General features: G+C 38.7%; 1 protein-coding gene across 6 annotated transcripts in view; it reads left to right on the top strand.

The window, feature by feature from the left end:
* POU1F1 (POU class 1 homeobox 1) overlaps window positions 1-19,898 on the top strand; it is a 148,266-nt gene that overhangs the window by 70,562 nt on the left and 57,806 nt on the right. The window lies entirely within an intron of this gene.

The raw sequence follows: 19,898 nt of genomic DNA, 5'->3' as shown, positions 1-19,898 counted from the left end.
CTTCATTTCCTTTTGTGGCTCTCCTTGTAGCAGGTAATATGTCAAAGGACTGTCCTCTTTGTCCTTTTTTTGTATTTCCTTCGCAAGATGAATAGTGGATTTTTTATGTGAACAATTTTGAATAGAGTAGCCTGATTATGACAATTGAATTTTCCAACAGATTCCTGTAATACTAAATAGGTGTCATTAAAGGCCCAAGGGGCTGGAAAAATATCTCCACTGCCAGACAACCAGTGAATCTCTGCCAGCAGCAGCATTAATTAATGGCACTCCTAATAGTCCACATGTATGATGTGTCTTATGGGATCAGCAGAAATCAGGGTTCCTGGTTTGCTGAAGAGACAAGAAATAACTTAGGATTTGATTGCCTCTAGGCTGTTTCAAGTGGCAAAAATAATAAACATTAGGTCTTAGAATGTTTTCAATCTGGAGCTATTAATGAATAATGTTGTTGTTATGAGATTTTTTGCTAAACTTCGTTTCATCTTGTTCTTGAGACTATTTTTTACTGATTAACTGGTAAGGGACAAGTTCAGAAAGTGAGAAATCTTCAAAACATGCTTGAAATACTAATGATGTACCTTTGAAGATTTGTTGAAGTAAATTCAAGGATATGACAGATTGGCATCTTTTATTTGCATAATGGTGATTTTATAAAAAGAAAAAATATTAAGTATTTCTGGATAATTAAAAGTGTGGACGTTAAAGTAAATCCATGAAGGATGTAATTTGATTGGTACCGTTAAAATTAAAAATGCTTTCCTCTTGTGGAACAAATGGGATATTTGATATTTTTGGATAGTGTAGGACTTCAACTGAACTGCTTTCAAGACCTGCTTCACATAATAATCAGCCACCTGCTTTCAAGTTACAGCAGTAAATTTTTGTCATATTTTTGCAATACACTCTAAAAAGTTGAAAAAGGATGGAATAAAGAACCAGTTGTCTTAAACATGATATCACCTCCTTATTGGTCAAATTGCTGAAACCATTACTTCAGCCATTGGAAACTGGCATTGTAATATTTGAAATGTGACCTAAAGTACAGCAAAGGGGATTTTGAGATCTAAGTCAAGTTGTCTTACTGAGGTATTGGAAAGATTTTATCACTTGAACTGGGAATTGGGTTGAAGCCTGTTCATGCAGGGGTAGGCTCAAAATAAGAGAGCCTCTTATTCCCAGAGCTGTGGGAAATATCTGTCAGGACTCTGTTTCCTAATGATTCATGAGAAATAGTTAATGCCCAACTACTCTAACTTTTCCTTTCTTTGCAGTCCCTTGAAGTGATCCTTTCACTGATTCAGTGTGAGTGCCAGGAGAGAGTTACACCATCCCAAATGGTCCTTGGCTCGCAGCAGAGTCTGATTCTGAGGGAATGAAACAGTGATGTGAACAATCAGCAGGTCCTGAGCAGGTTTTGTGCAGGTGGTTGCTTCTCTTCTCATCATTTTGACTAGGCTACACTTATATCCTAGTTTTAAACTAGGATGGCATTTTACCAGTACAGATAGAATAGATTCTATTCTATATATTCTACAGCCTGCTCCATTTTGTGTCTGAGAGCTGTCTGTAGGATAAAGGCACAACACAAGGTTTGTGGCGAGCAGAGCTGCATCATGTGTAGTGTCTGGAGAACAGCCACATAACTGAAGTTATTGGGACAAGAAGGGAATACAGTTAAATCTCCTTTTAGAAAAGGCTTAGCATAATGAAGTTTGCTGCATCTTGTGAGAGTGTTTTCACTGGCAGAACAGAGACTTTTTTCACCGAGGTTTTGTAGCAAAGTTATTTCGGGTCTTGAGCTTCAAAATCTGAAGTGCAGAGTACTGCCTCGGAATTCAGTGACATTTTGTGTGCAAAATGGAGAGATTGTGCTGTTAGATTTCATGAGAAGTTGTAGTTTTGCTGGTTAAGTGTGATTAGATTGTAAGATTAGAGAGCATCAATCTTTTTGGTGTTGGATACTGTTGTGTGTGTTTAATGTTCTCTGTGATGTGATGCAAGATAAAGGACTTCTGCTCTATATGGCTATTTAAATCTGAAGATAGCTTGAGTCATGGAATAAATGCCCAATGAGAGAAAGAGATTGACAGTGAAACAGGAAGGAGAAAACTCTAGGACCTTTCTGTGGCATTGTGTACCCTTTATCAGCATAACACAACATTTCAGGGACGTTGCACGGACGACAGGTTGAGATAAGGAAACAAAAGGAGTCAAGGATCTCAAGTGCTGGCATGTGGGACGAAGCCAGCCTGTGCCCCATTGCCATCTTCAGGAGCTTTCTTGCCTTGATGGTACCTGGATACCTTTCTAGCCTTGAGGATTAATAATTGTGAAGAAATTGTGTGGGTCTGTATCCAGCCCATAGGCTTACTGGCTGTAACTTGGGTTGCACCGGTTTGTTCTGGAATTGTATACATCAGAAAGAGCAACTGTTTCTGGTTTTGCATATTATAGCTCTCTTATATTGTTTTGAGTATGTGAATAGATGCCAGGTCTTGGAGAAGTGGATATTTCTGAGCTGTAACCAACAGGAGTTGTCCTAAGGGCACTAATTGTTTTCTCATACGAGATCAGGAGCAGTAAGCAGCTGGAGAGGGGTGTGAGGAACACCCATGTGCGGAGCACAATGTCTGCATCTAATCCAGGGGAAATGCTGGAACCTCGTGCCAATGCTAAATGCATGCAGACCTTGGGAATGGGAATAGGACTTCTTGGAGATTTCTATTTCTACTGACACAGGATATTCCCTATCACAGCCTTTCACTGTAGCCTCTTCTGCCTTATTTCATACTACCTGAAGCCCTAGAATATGAAAGTTCTGCTATTCTCCTTTCCTCAGCATGTAAAGAGGATATTTAATATCACATTTGATCAGGTCAGCTGACAGCCAGACACAAGAACCGGCTATTCTAAATATGGGGTCTTTTTGCACTGAGAACAAAGCACTGGTTGTGTTTAACTGGAGAGCAGTAATTATACCATACTTTAAAGCAAACCAAAATTATAGTGCCTTCTCAGAATTTTTTTCTTTATATCAGAAGTTGGGTCTTTTTACTCAGTATCAGTTCTTATGTTAACTTTGTATATTGTGTCAAACCCTCTCCTCTGCAGGTCCAAATGCAGCAGTAGGATCAGCAGATGGGATTTTCCTTGCAGCTAGAAAGAGCTTACTCCGACCTCTGAAGTCAAAATTCTGTTTCATATGTGTTCGTTTGGCTTTGAAAATGGATTAGTACAAGCTTTACATATGGGTTTCAATTTAAAACATGGGCCTGTGGGCAAGACCCATCTGTGTTGCCATTTTAGAATTGTTTTTAGCCAGGACCAGTTTGGCCTGGCATGAGGAGGGAGTACGTGGCTGAAGTCCTGGGGAAGCCTCACAGAATGCTGTAATTCAACAGGCACCTCCTGTGTTCTGCGTCACTTTAGGCTGAATGAAGGATGTCATTTTTCTGTGCTATGCTTACAGAGAAGCTGTTTTTCAAAGGAGCTGTAAAACTGAGGTCTTTATTACCTGTTATTTATTGTAGCTATTTTAGCACTGTCCAAGAAGTAAGATTTGACTTTAATATAGCATTTAATATAGCTGTTTTCTGCTTATCTATATTTCCTCTTTGAAAACATTTTACCTAGTTTTATTTCTTGAGCTGGAAGCTTGTTGTAATAATGTTAATATTGACTTGTAATAAGTCAGTTATGCCATTAATTTGTACTTCATTGCAATCAAAGCACTTCTCAGACTAGAAGTTCATTTATCTCCCTCCTACCCTGAATAATAAATAGCCCACAACATGAGCACAGGGGAAAAAGCTGCAGAAAAAGGAAATAATCTTCAAATAACTCAAGTTAGAGTCTCCAGAATTTAGTGTATGGTGTGGTTTTGTTTTTAATAGTTGTTCTATTAAGCTGAGGTTCATTTCTTTTGCATGCCTGATTTTTGCGTGCATATCAGTGGTGGAATTTTTTCTTGACAGAAAGTCTCACTCCCTTAAAAAAGTGAGAAACCAAAATTCTGAAATTTCAGAGCAGACTCTAATAGTGGCATAATTACTCTGAAGTCAATAGAAATGAAGTGAGATATGTATTAATTCTGGAGTTTCTTGGGTCGGGCAAGTATAAAGAATCATGCAACTAAGTGCAATAACATGTTTGGTCCTACAGTGAAGAGGTACAGTGGAACTTCTGACTCTGAAACTGCTTTTGGTACTTTGTTATCTAGTGTAGTTTGATACCATCTTTAGAAACATCTTCTGATGAAGTCTGAAGTCTCAAAAGCTTTCTGTGTAACTGGTAGATACAAGAGGTGTATGATGAATTTTGTAAGCCCAGCATGAAAGAAATGAGAGCACTGAGAAAATGACCTTGTGGAAGGCACAGCAAACCAAAGTATTAATGAGAAAAAACTCAGGTATAGCTGCTGTGGGGCTAAGGTTCCTTCCTCATTTTCATCTTGTAAAATCTATTTAACAGATATTATTTCCCAGGATCTCATTTTCATTTGATGTATGAAGACTCCCCTTACACTTAGCTTTAGATTATTTGATTGCTGTTTGAACTCGTGCTCTGTGGGAATAATCCCAGCAAGGTACTATAACTGTGCTCAGGTTTTGGACTGCTGCTGCACAGCCTGGCTTTGCAAGTGATTTTACAAAGCTGTCATTTCTCTAGGGAGTTCTTAATCTGAAAACAAAACATTGCTTGAGTTCTGTTCTCATTAACTTCCAAGCTACCACCTGCTTTCCCTTGAATTAGGAATGTAATTGCAGACAGATAATGTCTTTATAGCAGGAGGTGATGGAGGAATGGCTCGTGGCATCGCTGTGTTCTCGCAGAAATGAGCGGAACAGAGGTGTGCAGTGGGAAGTGCTGATTGTTAGCGTTCAGACAGGGTGTCAGTGCTCTGTCACCAAGGACAAGCCTGAGCACCAGAAATGAGGAAACAGCCTCCAAATGATGGTCTTAGGGGAGGTATTCCTTTTGTTGGGATTCTCTGGTGATTTTTAATGTATTAGCTCATATGAGAGCTTCTCCCATGGATGCCTTTTCCTGGTCTTAAAATCAAGAGTCACACACGGTTAGAAGGGGAAAAGGGATTTTACCTTGGTATTTATTTTAAGGATCCTTAGGTGTACACGTCCAGGTCATATGCATCGAGATGCACCCTGCCGAGTCTATCCATGTCTCTCTGTTTCTGTTCTACCCCCTCCCCAACATTGGGTATAACATTATAGGTTTTACTAATTAGCATATTTATCAAAGATTCCCCAATGAGAGGCTCAAGTGAGCCCCCCTCCCCAAGGAGCCTTCCCCCGGATGGTTCTATCTCAGTTTACAGAAGGTGTTCTGGAGAGGACCTTGGGGTCTGGAGCACACTGATCCCTAACTACGAAGCTTCTAAAATGTTTAGTCTCTTAGCTGAACAAACAAGTCCAAGAATGTAGGCAAAAAGCACTAGGAATACAGAAGTTGTAAAAAGGTATAACAGGGGTATAAAAGAAAAGGCAAAAATCATCATGGCATCACTGTCAACAGGGGAATACGTGCACAGGATCTGCAGACATTGTTTGAGTGGTCACTTCATGAAACCTGAATCGTGCTTGAATTTTTTTTGGGACTAGTGCAAATAAACTAGCAAGAATAAAAACGACAGAAATAAATGTTTAAAGGCAATATTGATCATACATAGCCCTTTTAATTAGGAAAACTGTCTGCAAACAGAACATTTAATGAGAAGCATTCTTGACACTGATTCCTTTGCATTATTTGTATTTATTTCTTTTCTTTATCATGATGCTCTGTTTTCTGCTGGGAGAGGCAGGGATGAGTTTTAGAGTCTTCAGGTAAATATCTATTGGAATGAATCCTCTGTCCTCTTGCTGTTGCCAGGTAAGCAGCAAACCAACAAAGCAGAGCAGGAACAGAGCATGTTCACTTATCTCTGGTGCATTTATGCTCCCTTGTGCTCCTGCTTCTGGACAGTCTGCAGCTAGGTAGCAGCATCTCTGAGTAAAGTGGAAATGTAGGGCTCATCTTGGCTTCTCTCCAAGGCATCCAGCCAATAAAATCCCTCACTGACAAGCAGGCTGAATTTATATTGACTCCCTTATCCATACAAGTCCAAGAGGAAATCTGTGCTGCTGGGCAGGAAGCGTTTCAGAGATGCCAAAAAGTTTCCATGAGTCACTTAGTGCAAGACAAAGAGCACCCCGGGATATATTTCATTCTGAACAAAAGAAATTAGTCTCTGAATCCTTTTTTTTTTAATCGGGGTCCCATTGTTAACCCTACTATGAATATTTTTATTGAGGTGCCTTGAGGACAGCAACACTTTAAAAGTGGTATTTAATGACTGTAAATTATGCTGGAAGCAGTTGTATTTTTGGAGGATTCACTACTTCTTTTCCCCATGTTGTGTGTATTTTTATTTATAATAAAATCTGCAGCCAGTTGTGGTTTTTACTCTGCTAATGTGAAAAATACAAAAGCCGAAGCAAGCTTCTTAATGGAAAGCCCACTTGTGGTGTATTTATTTCAAATGCTATTGAATTATAAAAATGAAGAGATAATCCTTCAAAAAATACTTTTGCTAACTTGGTAGTCTTTTTACTTGTCTGGTGTTCTCTGTAGTTGTTTTCTACTTTGCAACTGTCCCCCTCTAGGTAATGATATTGAAAGTTGCTTTTTCCCATGGCTTAAACAGCTTGATTCTCCTCATACCAGAAGGAAGCAATTTTGTTACATGGCACTTGTTTTTGAAGACATGAAAACTTTGTGCTGTTCAGGTCTTGCTGGACAGTGTAATGATCTCTTTCCTCCTATTTAAATCAAAATTGACTGTTCAGGACATTCTCCTGGCCCAGAATACAGTCTGCGCAAAGGGAAAATCAGTTTGAGTGGCCAGAGTGGTAAGGCTGAAATCTCTCGTGTTTTTGTTCTGTAGAACAGGCTAATATACAACTTATATATTCCTTGCCAACCCTATCTGTGTGAAATTATATGTTCTAACAGAGTCATTTGATGTGCAATCTGCCTGAGCCCAGGCACTCCCTTCGCTACTCCACCTGAATACCTTCTGCCTTCTGGAAACTTAAAGCAGATTTATGTTTCAGCTATTTTCCTTAAGTGTGACTGCTCTTACAGTCTTACATTTTAATATGGTCAAGACCTTGACCTCATGGTTGTGGAGCTTAAGGGTTTGAACATGTTTTTTTAAGTCTTCAAAGATTTAAGTCAGCTTGTGGGAGGAAAATAAACTAAAACCCACCTTTTTTCTAAGCAAACATCAATGTCTAATTTACCTCTGAGCTGCAGATTTGGCACTTGTCAATTTGAGGCTCTTATCTTTTTTGTAAAGTACCATTATTGTTTTTAACTAAGCAGCCTTTGTATATTGAAAATGATAAAAGACTGTTACCAAAAAGCCCAGCTGAGAATACAATATGAACCAAAATTTGCAGTAATTACAGCAATTGCAAAACCATCCATGGCCACTCATATCCACCTGGGAAGGTAACAGTTCCACTCATATCTCGTTAGCTTTGGACAGCTTCCCAACTCTCTACTTTTTTATCTTGGTATTTGTCCCATAGGTTGTGGAAAGGCCCTGCATAACACCACGGAAATTACAAAAGAGTTAATCCAGAAGTGATGCTGGGAGACAGAACTTGCTTTGTGGATAACTTTGGAAACTTTTTATCAGTCTCCAAAGTATAAAAATGTAACATTTTCTTGCACTTTCTTTATTTTTAAATTGGTCACTACTGAGAATACCAATTCTGGAAACTTAAATACCAGAATAAGTTGTAGAAACTTATGGAAATGAAACATTATCTGCTGTCTTGGTGTAACAACTCCTATGCAAGCACTTCAAAAAAACTACTTAAATCCAGAAATAAGATAATCCTTTCTGTGAGGGTAGAAAAGTTGTTGTTTTTTTTTTTTTTTATGGTGACTCTCTTGAATAACTTAATCCCAGAAAATGCCAAATAAAAATGTACCATCCTGATTTTGCAGCCTTTCTTTGCAGTCAGAAAAAAAAGCCCCCTAAAAACAGTGATCAGGGCTGGAGTTATAGGGGCTGGTCTTTACATGATAAAAACCCAGAACTGTCTCATGAGGTATCTGATTTCAGGAGCAAAGGGCAGTTACTAGACCTTGTTCATTGAGATGAATAGAGGAACAGACCACAGAAATAGAAAAGGGAAGCTGTTGCACAGTATCATTAGTTGAATTTATGATAGTTCTTGAGTGATTATCCTGACAAAAGAAAAAGCATAATGTTGTTGGTTTTACACAATGTTAAAGCTATTTCAAATTAACTACTAAAACTAGAGTTTCTCCAAGTTAGTCGCTTTGAAAACTTTGACTGCTTAAAGACAAGATACTTTTCTAAGAATATTTTTGTCTTTCTTTTTATGTACGTGTTGGGTGGTAGGTCTGATTTGTGACCTATAACTAAAATTACTTTATATTAGCTCACCACACTAAGCAAACTGGCAGCCTTTAATGATGACCAGTGAAAGGTGTTTTTTTTTTTTCCTTAGCAGAAATACAGAGACATATTTGAAACTAATTTGTCCATTTTAAGTCTTTCCATGTTTTAATGATGGTGCTTTCCATGAATTAACAAAAACCCACTGGAGGTCTATAGGAAAAATATTTTACATTATTGGAGATGAATTAAAATATTCTAATAAAGCATTTTTCTGGCTTTGTGTTGTGAAATAAATCAGAGCTCAAATAATTGCCTTCTCTTAAATTTAACTCTAATGTTTTCAGTCAATTACATTTCATGTGACTTCATGTGAAAGAGGGAGCAAGTTTCCTTTCTAGGAGAAAAATGCAAATTTTTGTTCAGGTTTGGGGCCTTTGAATGTCTCATGGAGTCTCCATTTGTGGCAAGTGACATGATGATACAAAAAAATAAAAAGCATGAACTGCATATACAACAGGACCACAATGAAATAATTTCATGAATTAATTCATGTAAATTACTGGAGAATAAGCCTAGTCATGGAATTCATTTTGGTGCCTTCAAAAAATGCCCTGCTGTGTTTCTATAAGCTTACTGAAAAGGCATTTTCAGTGGCACCACTACTTGTCACTAAATGGAATAGTATTTCAAGAAAGCTCTGGAGAACAATTCTCTCTCCAGCCCCTTCCAGAAGAGAGTATCTCTTTCACTTATTCATGGAAGTTTTCATCAAGGAGGTTATTTCTTCTTGTTAGATTTTGTTAGTATCTTAACTGAAGTGTGAGCTCTGTGCTCTTAGCCTTGTTTGTTAGCTTCTGCCCTGCCTTAAAGTTCTGTCCTAACTGGGTGTTTTCCTTCTACTGACATTTCCCTCTGTAAAATTACCTGCAGCTATGTCATGAGGTGGATAGAAATACTCTGACAGACTGCCTGTTATTTGATAAATGGACACTTTGAAACACATGTCTCCAGTAGTACATTATTCTCCTTAAATCATTGAGCTGAAAGGCTTGGGCATGAGGTTATCCAAATATCCTAGTGCCACAGGATGTTTATTATGCTCCCACAAAAGAAGTAGTTAAATTCAATACTCATCCCCCAATAGCCTGCAATGCATTGTTTTATATGTGTGTAAAATGTCCATATTCAGGCACTTAAATAAAGATTAACTTGAATTTCTGCTTTTATTTTGTCATGAACTGTCTGAAACATAAATCTGTTTTTAAAATGCAGCATTTCCTGACCTAATAATTATGTATTTTTCTGTAAGTTTTCAAAATATTTCTTAGAAGAAAAGATCCCATGACAAGGTGAAATGGGGACTACAACTGCATTAAAGGACATAGATACCTTTTATTCCAACTTTATGTTGGAACATTTTTATGTTCATTAATATCAAATAAGCCAGTCATTTAATTTTCCTAAATAATAGCATCAGAAGACTTAAAGGTGTAAGATGAAAAAAAGACATTTCAGTCTGATGCTGTGCCTGCACAGGTCCAATTCCTCAGAGATGGCCAATTACACAGACAAGTTTTACAGTAAAATCTGAGGTGTTTTACACTGTTGGTGGTCATGGAGCTTCTCTTCTGTTTGGAAGTGAGAGATGATTAACAGAACACAAGTTTTGTGTGAGTCCTTTCAAGTGAGGTGATTAAAAGTGCAAGTATGTGAGCAGGAAGATATAAGACAGTATGATGGGGGGCAGAAGCTGTCAACAGCTTTCATTATCAGCTCTTTATTCCTTGATGTTACAAACTATTCTATTGCTACACAGCTCTGGCTATGGTTCAAAAACATCTCTTGAGATGAGTTACTGCGACAAAGTATGATGAAATGTGTATTTAATAACACAGATTTCTACCTGTTCTTGAAAGGAATCAGTGTTTTCTATGTGTCTGCAAACAGATTTTCCCTCTGGCTCTCTTCCTTATCTGTTCTGCAGCTTCTGGTACTGAAGTGCCAAGCCAAGCACGTTTGGTTCCCTGTGGTAAAAGTTGCTTAAACTGGAATGCATGGAAAATTGAAATTTAATAGATTCCAGTCTCTAACAAAAAAGGGGTTTTTCTGCATTATCTACAGTTCAGTTCTTGGTAGCCATGCAAGAATTTGCTCCAAAAAGCCCTCGAGCTTTCATAGTAAAAGCTGTGTGCATTCTATTAAGGTACACACACGAAAAATTCTTTTACGCTTCCCTTTGAAAGTAACCCCTTAAACTACCAAACTCAGAGAAATGTTCAATCTTTTTTTCTTTACCCAAGGAGGGTAGAGATTAAAAAAAAAACTTTGACAAGGAAGATTTACTATTTTGGAATGTAGAGGTCTCTAAGCTACTCTAAGTTGGGCCAAAATATTTAACAAGCAACATAAACAGAGAAAAATGTGCAGTATGTTCAGAGGGGGAGAGCTACCAACAAGTTGTGGGGGTTTTTTTTGTTTGTTTTTTTTTTTAGTAATCCTAGGAAGCAAAAAGCAACAGATGAAGCTTTAGAGTAAGGCTGTTGACTGTGGTGCAAATGTTGGCTATTTTGAGATGTAGTTTGTGATTACTGATAAAGGTCTGTGCCAGAACAGGCCATGGAATAGAAAATAGAGGCAAAGATGGAAGGTGGGAGAGTGTGGTACTTTGAAGCATGGATTGAGTCAACTCCTGGCTTTCTCTTCTACTACAAACTTTCTCTGCAGTTCAGAGTTAATCTGTTGGTGTTTGACATTACAACTAGAACCCCTTCCCTGGAAACTTATGGGGACAGCTGATAAGTATTGAGGTTTTTTTATTTCTTCCTGTTACTAAAAAAATAGAAAGGCAACAAACCCTTCCAACCCACTTGTCATAGTGGAAGTCTGATTTGTGTGAATTTCTCAAGGAAAATCCCTTTAAAGGGGTGTGTATGTGCATGTGATCACCAAGTCTACTCCAAAAGCAGAAATTACCCTCTTCTATTTGCTCTCCCAGGCCAGTGGTACCTGGTGGAGGACTCGCTGCCTGAGGCAGGTAGGTCACAGTAGCCCAGCAGAGGTACTTGCAGCTGATTTGGGCTGGTTTTCTTCTTACAGGTAGTTGCCAGCCCAACTAATTAATTCACCCTGTATAATTTGAAGTAGGATCCTTAGCTTCCTTTTAATGGATCTGTTAGTAAGCCTAATAGGGTTTATAATGTTATTTTACTCTAGAAACCCATGCAGAACAGGAGTAAAGGACCCCCCAATTACCCTTTCAGCATAGTAATAGCAAGCAAACAGGATGACTGTGCTATAATTAAATAACTTTTTTTCCTTTGAGCGCAATGTCATGGGTTTAATGAATCGAGACCTTACACTTAAAATCCATTCCAGAACATCAAATTCCTGTGAGGACAAAAGGTCTCTGTGCATTATTACAATGTGGAACAGGTGGCCTTCTAATTTTCATTGTTTATAGCACGAGGTAGGCTTTGTCTGTATATCTGCCACTGAAAGACATAAATAATAGTGCCGTTATTTACCTTGTGTTCAGTTACCTCTTGGGAGAAGGAGACAGGAGGAGAAAAATAGAGAACATTCACAATCACATACAACCAAATCTGAGTGTGGTTTGAACATTTAACAGTGGACTAAAACTTGCAGGTTAAAACCACAGGTAAAATGTACTACGCTGACTCGGTAGAAAAGTGTATTTATAATTTCCCCTTATGGGGATCTGTCTTCCTTCTGTGACCTGATGATGGAGAGAGAGGCTGAGCATAAACACAGCAGGAGTCCAGCAGCACAGCAGGTAAAGTGGGGCTGCTTTTATTTCTGGAGCATTTCAAAGCATTCAGAAATGTTTACACAATGCATAATCTGCTGGCTTGATGAATGTGCCTAGCCACAACCAGGATGGAAGAGGCAAGGAAATGGTTTACAGGACATCTGTTAATCCATGACATGTCCTGTTTGGAGGTCAAAGTAATTTACAGTGCAGTCAGATTATAGATGTAGCATCTTCTATGAGCAGGGGGCTCTGTTCTGTACCAGGTGCTCACACAGACTCTTCTGTGACAGCAGCATGAGAAAAAGCAGCTTGAGCGATCTGAAGTGTTATAGAAGCAGCAGGTAAACTGCTGCTGGCCAGGGCTCCACACTCCCAAAAATATCACTCACCAAAACTTTCCTTGGGGAAAGTTTCCATGTTTTATTGCCTGTTATTTATTTATTCCCTGTTTTTTTTTTTCCCAGTGTAGGATCCCCAGCTCTGCCATCGAGTTCCTGATAGGCTTCTGCCTCCCCAAATCCATTTGCCTTTTCCTGAACCTGATATAGTCCCCTATGCTTCCAGCAGAGAGAAAAATCCTTGATTGACTGAATACCTGGGTCAGCTTCTGCAGTGCACACAGCAGGGAAGGTGCAGGAGGAGGTCAATCCTCCACCTTATCCCAGGCCTGCTCCTCCCAACCTCCCAGGTTTCCTCATGACTGCCACAGGTAAATTTCTTCCCTGTTGTGGCAAGCAACACTAAAACACCTGGAGGCCATAAAACACTTAGCCATTTAAGCATGCAAACTCTTGAGCTGCCTGACAGTCCCATCTCTGAGACCAAGGGTCCCATTTCCCACAGCTCTGTGCTCAACACCAGCCCAAGAGGGTTTGCCTGAGCTGCTGACACCATTAGATTTTTTGCTGTGATAGAACAAGGAAAAGGGACTCCAGTCTTGTCCTACATTCCAGCCTTCAACTTGAGGTTTCCATGTCTTTTTCCCCTGGTCTAAATCGAGCTGCTAAGGGATTTTAGGCCAGATCCCTGCTGCACCACGGGCAGATACCTGGGTGTTGAGTCACTTGCTGTTCTTCAGTCTCATAGGTGCTCATTATAGAAATATATAAATTTCATGGAACTTTATGTATATGTTGTGTAAATAACTTTATACCATTAGACTGCTTATCTCAGCCCACTGCTTTATACAAGGGAAAAAAAAAGGATGAGAATAAACATCATCTGGTATTTGAAACCAGATTTTTAAAAAATCATCTTATCAGCTGTAGTTTGCTGCTTTTACTCATAAAGCTAAAACAGACACTGTGGTTCTTGTAAACAGAAATACCTTCTTAGATGTGGTGTTGTTATCCTTGGAGAACTTGTCCTGGTAGTTACTTTTTAAACAGTAGAATTTTACATTGTGAACAATGAGGCTGAGCACCTGGAAAGGTGCAATAACAAAAATACTGTTTATTCCTCATGGAATGTTGTTTAGATTGTGATCCCCCATCAAAATTTGCATGTCTTCAGCTCTGCCAACAGACCCAAGTGCTGAAGTGCTGGAAATAAATTCAACGTATTCCGCTTGGCTTCCTGTTTGATTTATTTTCTTTAAAGAAGCATGCAATTTCTAAAACCTACATAATTATTTGAAGAAGTTTTCCTTATGACAAAGTATAGTCTAGTTGTAGATAGCTTGACACTGGGAAGTTCCAGAGATGGCTGGGCAGACACAGAAGCTTTTTTTGTAGAGGGGAAAGGGGCAGAGTGAGGTGGCAGATAATGTGCTTCATAGTGAAAAGAGGAGAGTAAGAAATTACAGAATGTATATGAACTTAGATCAAGTAGAAATTTAAGAATTATTTTAAAAGTAGGAGATAAATCTGAGTGAAAAGGTTTTCTTTTCCAGAGAAAATGTAAGAAGCTTTTTAATGTCCTGTAACTTTGCCTCACTCAGCACACAGTAGTATGAATGAAGAGCAGAACAAATCACAGTTTGAAATGCTTTAGTGTTGCTGGTTTAATGGTCTCAATATAATTTTTAAAGCAGTTTTTGTGTAGATCTCTTAGGGGTGAACTGTGGCAAACCTCTTTAATTGATTTTGTTAAAAATAACAAATATTTCTTATCAGAGTCATCATCTCAGTCACTTGATTAGCCTGATGTTTCGATCAGGTCTGTTTTCTAAACAGCATTGGTGACATAGGGCTGACACTGACAAGTGACATCTTATTCACTTTTTGTCCTATAATTTGTCAGCATTTATTCAGCTCATTCTGTATATATCCCATGACAATGTTTGCTTTGAATTTTAATTTAGGGTCACATTGAAACTTTCATGAAGGTGAAGCATTACACATTACATATCTGATGCCCTGAAACTCAAAGGAAAACCTAAAGTTTTATCAAACAAGCTTCCTACTATTACTGTGGGGGAAGAAAAATTTGTGACTATGTGGGAAGTTGATGCATCTTCTCCAACTCTTTTTTCTATGATTTTGTGACTTTCTTATTTTTTAATGAGAAAAAGAAAAAGCTGTGTGTGGAACTTGTGAGAAACTTTGTTTGGGGCTTTTGGTTTTTAGCTTGAAGATCATGCCAGGGCCTGGGGGTGGCCAGGCTGTGTCTGACCCTGGTTACTGTCTGTGTGTGGGATGTTTGGAGAGGGTGGACACTGCAGCACCCTGCTGGCCCCACAGCCTCTCCTGGAGGTTTATGGGTCATGGCAGGGGAAGGTCTAGAAGAAAATATATCTTGGTGAGATGTGCTTACCTGATGTACAAAGATGAGTAGAGCTGAGGAACGTTGTTGCCTGAGGTGGAAATTCAGGGAGTCAAACACCTGCAAAGTGATGGGAAGGCAGGAGAGTAGGTGATAAAAATATAGGGAGACAATAGTCACCTTTGACATAAAAAAGACACTGTCTGGAGTCAGATATTCTACATCCTTTAGAGGTAAAACATTAAAATAAAGGAAAGAAGAGCAACAGAAATAGAATTTACATCCTAATAGTAAAATACAGAGAGCTCTTGCTGGTACAGCCCATGAGGAGAAAGGAGATGAATAATACTGAAGGTAACACTGGGTAGAGAGAACTTGACTCTCTCTCCATCCACTGCTAAACTAATCTTTGTTGGGATTGTATCTTGAAGTTGAATATTTCACCTTTAAGCAAAATTTCCAGTATTCTAATGTTTGCTGATAAATTTGTTGCTTAAAAAAAAAAAAAAAAAAAAAAAAAAAAAAGGAGTTTTAGATATCAGGTATTCCCCTCAAGAGATTTAATCCCTCTCTTAAGCACAGTTTCATTAAGAAAGAAATAAATGGCATGGGCTGCTTAAAGGGCTTGAGACTCCACATGGACACCTTGCAATGCCCCTGATTGAGGCTTCTGAGCCATGCAGGAACCTGGACCTGAGATCCAGAAACTGAAAACTTGGGGCATTGCATTGTTTTCACTTTACATCTCTACTTCTGGAGAAATTATCATGCTTCAGTACACAAGCTTGCCCTTGGTAGGGACTTGACTTAACAAAATCTAAACTTTTTATGTCCAGTTTGGTCTTTGTTTCAAATAGCTCTCAGCTGAATCCAGTAAGTAGGGATGAGAGTCAGGATAATGGGTAGAGGAGGAAATGACTAACAATGCCTCTTGCCCTCTCATCTAGGGAGATGAATTATTCTAGGAAAATAAACAGCTGATCAAAGTGCTGGGGATCTGATGGTAGTCAATTACAAGCAATTAATAACTTTAAGAAGTAAAATATTAAAAAAACTAACAAGAGTAGAGAATGATAAGGTCTCTCTCTGGAAAGTTGTAGTGCAGGATAAACTACAAGTGTCTGGGTGGCTAATTATTTTGTGAGCATTATTTTAGAAACTAGATGAAATCTTAGGACTGTAGCTTTTTCCATTAAGGGAATGTTCCATTATTTTAGCATTTGCAATGATTTAGTACGACGTAGAGGTTATTGTACTCTAAAGTATTCCTCAGAACTATATTACTGAGAATACAACCCCCAAATGCATTTTCAAACTGAAAAATACCCATCACAAGCCATGTGTTTCTTGGCATCAGACAGTCTAGGTATCTTGGAGCAAATTTCCTTGCTGGGGCTGATCCTAGAAACAAAATTTAATGTCTTTGATGCTTTGTTTGGCTTTTTATTTTTAAGGTTTTTTTTTTTTCTCAAGATTGGCTCTGCTCTGTCACACTTAAATTGTTAAAGAAAGTTGTAGGAGGAATCCAAGATGTATGGGTAATATTCTTGCTTGTTAAAAGTTTAATTTATACTTGGGATGTGAAGGATGTAATAAAATAAGATTGTTAATGTGTGTTACTTTGCTTGGCAGAATAAGGTGACTTAATTGCAGTGTATAAATATGTGGTTTTCTGTATAACTGTTATACTTTATTTGGAGTATATTTCCATTATTAAACTAAAACTAGTTTATTTGTCATGTTGGCCACGTTGCTGGGATCACAAGTCTCTCAAATTTTTTATCAAGACCCCTAACTGTTGTAGTGACTTTATTTGTGTTTCACAAAAGTCTGTGATGCCAAAATAACTTTGTGATCCTCATTATTTGCTTAGTAAGTGAAAATTCATATTTATTTGAATCAAAAAGAAATCATCATGCCAAACCACAAAGTTTTACCCAGATTTGCTTTGCAAGAACCCAGTTCCTTCCTGCTTAAATCATTATCAGAACTATCTTAAAGCTAACACTTTAAATAGATACTTGACAACACATGCCTTCAAATCTTTTATCTTAAGCTTATAAAGGACTTCCAGAATTCTTAATTTTTCTTTAATCTATATGTCTGTGGAAGTAATAACAGATTTTTTTTTCCATCACTAACTCTTTGGATCTCTCCTACCACTTTAACAGTTGGATTAAACTATCCATATATATAACTGGCTTATGGCTGCTTAGTGTTCAAAGGTATTTTTGTCCCTTTGTGGTTCTCATTATTTGTTAAAATTTTTGGAAAAATTGCATCATCTTAAAAATGATGGCTTGTGATGAGCCATAACCCTTTTGCTCTTCTGGGACAGGAAAACTCCCATTGCATTATCTGGATTTTCATCATAGCCATTGTAAACGATGACTTGCTTCTCAGTATTTCCTTTAATATTAAACATCAAAGTTGTGAGTTCATATGATGACAGGATCATTCAAGTTGGAGGGGACATGTGGAGGTATCTAGTTCAACCTCCTGCTGAATCCATGGTCAGTCATGAGGTCAGAGCACGTTGCTCTGGGCTTTATCAAGACTGATGTTGAAAATCTTCACAATTGTTCTGATCAAACTCCTCCACTGGGACATCCTTCCTCTGAAAATGTTTCTCCTTATGGCTTATCCAAACTTCCAATGTTTCCGCTCACTCCTTCATCTCTTGTTTTCCTGTCATGCGCTGCAGTGAAGAGTTTGGCTCCACCTCGACACTTTTGGGCACTGGTAAACTGCTGTAAGACCCCCCTGAAACCAGCTCTTCTCCAGACTGAACAACCCCCAGTCCCTCAGCATCTTCTTCAGGGCAAAAACTCCAGTCCCTGAGCAAGCTCTGCTGAATCCTGATGAGCTCTGTCAATGTTTGCACCAGGCTGTCCCTCAGTCTGCCAGCTGTACTCCTGTCATGACACCTGAGGATGCTGTTGAACATCTTTTCTCTAGAGCACAGTGCTGGCTCATAGCCAGGTCCTTTTGTTAGAGCTGCTGCCATCCCCACAGTGCCCAGGAAAGGGTCCGTCTTTCCATGGCTTTCTTCTTGTTCTTGCTTAAAATCCTAAAGATCTGTGTTGGCCCAGAGAAGCTGTGGCTGCCTCGTATCTGGAAGTGTCCAAGGCCAGGTTGGATGGGGCTTTGAGCAACCTCATCTGGTGGGAGGTGTCCCTGCCCATGGCAGGGGGTGTTGGAACTGGCTGATCTTTAATGTCCCTTCCAGCCCAAACCATTCCACAATTCTATGGTTAGATGGTCAAGATTTTTTTTTTTTTTTAGAATATTCAGGTTTGGTGTTAGCTTAGCAGGGCTGCTTCTGTGAAGTAATATGTGCAACACAACCTATGAATACACAAAAAGTGCTTACATGAACAATTCCTGTTTGCTGTTAGTGGAGCACAGTTTCAGGCCATGGCTCAGCTGTCAGGCTGTTTCACTGGACTTTTTCCAGGTCTTTCTGCCATTCTGCAGCTATTTGAGGAAAATGGAATGAAGATGTATGGAAGAAAAGAAATAAGTTATTTCCTTTTCATAAGATCTGTTCCAATTTTGCGTGAAAATATTGCTGAGAGCTTATCAGGGGGTTCAGCAAGAAGCACAGTCAAGGGCATCTCATGACACTCATGAGGAGATAGGAATTCTTCAAGTGAAGCCTTGGATAGAATGTAAGAATGTACAGATATAACAAATGTAAATGGATTTAGCTGTTGAGTTCTCATGAAATAGGACAAAGAGGAAATGTAAGGAAAAAAACCCCACAAATAAGCTAAATTATGTCTTGGTATAAGTAGGTAAAGGTCCATTAACTTTCCTTGCTTTGTATTTTTCTACACTTTGACCTTTGAAGCTGTGGTTTATCCACACAAGAAACAATTTGAGACCTGAAGTTCTTTTAATCTGCAATTCAAATTATCTTAACTACTCTTAAAAAAGATTGCTTTACTGTAGAATTATATTGTGTATCGCAATTTTCCCCTGCTTTCAGTGGCTGTCTTCTCTGATGAATTATCTAGGAAAGATGAATTATTCCCCTATTTTTCCAAAGTAATTGCAGTAATTCATGCAAATCTACCCAAGACTTGCAACCAAGAGTGACATTTGCCGTTTGAGCAGCTGCTTCTTCCTGCCTGGTTAGGGATTGGGTTTGTTTTACAAGGGGACGATTGTCGCCAATAGAGTGGTTTGTTCTTTAATGGGGCAAGCATTGGTACCCAGGGCTCTCCCACACACCAGACCCCAACGCAGGCAACATCTGTGAGGGCGTGGCACACTTTTGCACAAGGGTCTAAATAGCTGCCAGTGAGAAACCAGACTGAACAGATGTGTTTGTCACTTAATTTCACAGTAGTGATTTGAGGCTTTCATCCCTGGAGCAAGTGTGGTTGGGGATAAGTTCTGTTTTTCACTTGTGCTATTTGGAGATTTTCCCCTTTCAACCTCTAAACACTTAATAAGTTGGACAGATAGAACAAGGGAGACTTGTTCTGCTGACTTTGTAAGAAGGACACTCTGCAGTGTGATGAGAGAGCTGTGTCCCATTTCTGCTCTGTCAGGAATAAGTCTAACCCTGAGTACCTCTGCTTTGAGAGAGGTCTCTAAAATACCTTAACCAGGTTCTTTAACTTCCTCTTTTCTCTCTTGGTCTATGTAACAAGCCTTTATTTAAATTGTTTCCACTGCAGGATCAGAAATAGTTTTATCTTATTTTGTTCCCTGTTCCTCAGCTCCTCAGGAGAAAAAAAGAAAAAAAAAGGACATTGTGACCAACTGCAGCAGTTACCTCTTTTCTTCAACTTCACAAAACAGGTATAAGATGAAGAGAAGTTGTAATACCAGAAAAATACTGTGATTAAATAGCTGGGAGTAGAAACTAAGCTTTAATTTTTCATTCTTGTGCTCAGAATATTTCCATGTTCATTTCCATTCTCTGCAATTCTTGGAGCGTATGAATTTTGTGCTGAAATACATTTTTTCTCCCTC

The sequence above is a fragment of the Aphelocoma coerulescens genome, chromosome 1 (genome assembly GCF_041296385.1).
Source record: "Aphelocoma coerulescens isolate FSJ_1873_10779 chromosome 1, UR_Acoe_1.0, whole genome shotgun sequence".
NCBI lineage: Eukaryota > Metazoa > Chordata > Aves > Passeriformes > Corvidae > Aphelocoma > Aphelocoma coerulescens.
The sequence above is the reverse complement of the archived record's forward strand: the minus strand, read 5'-3'. Positions and strand labels throughout refer to the sequence as shown.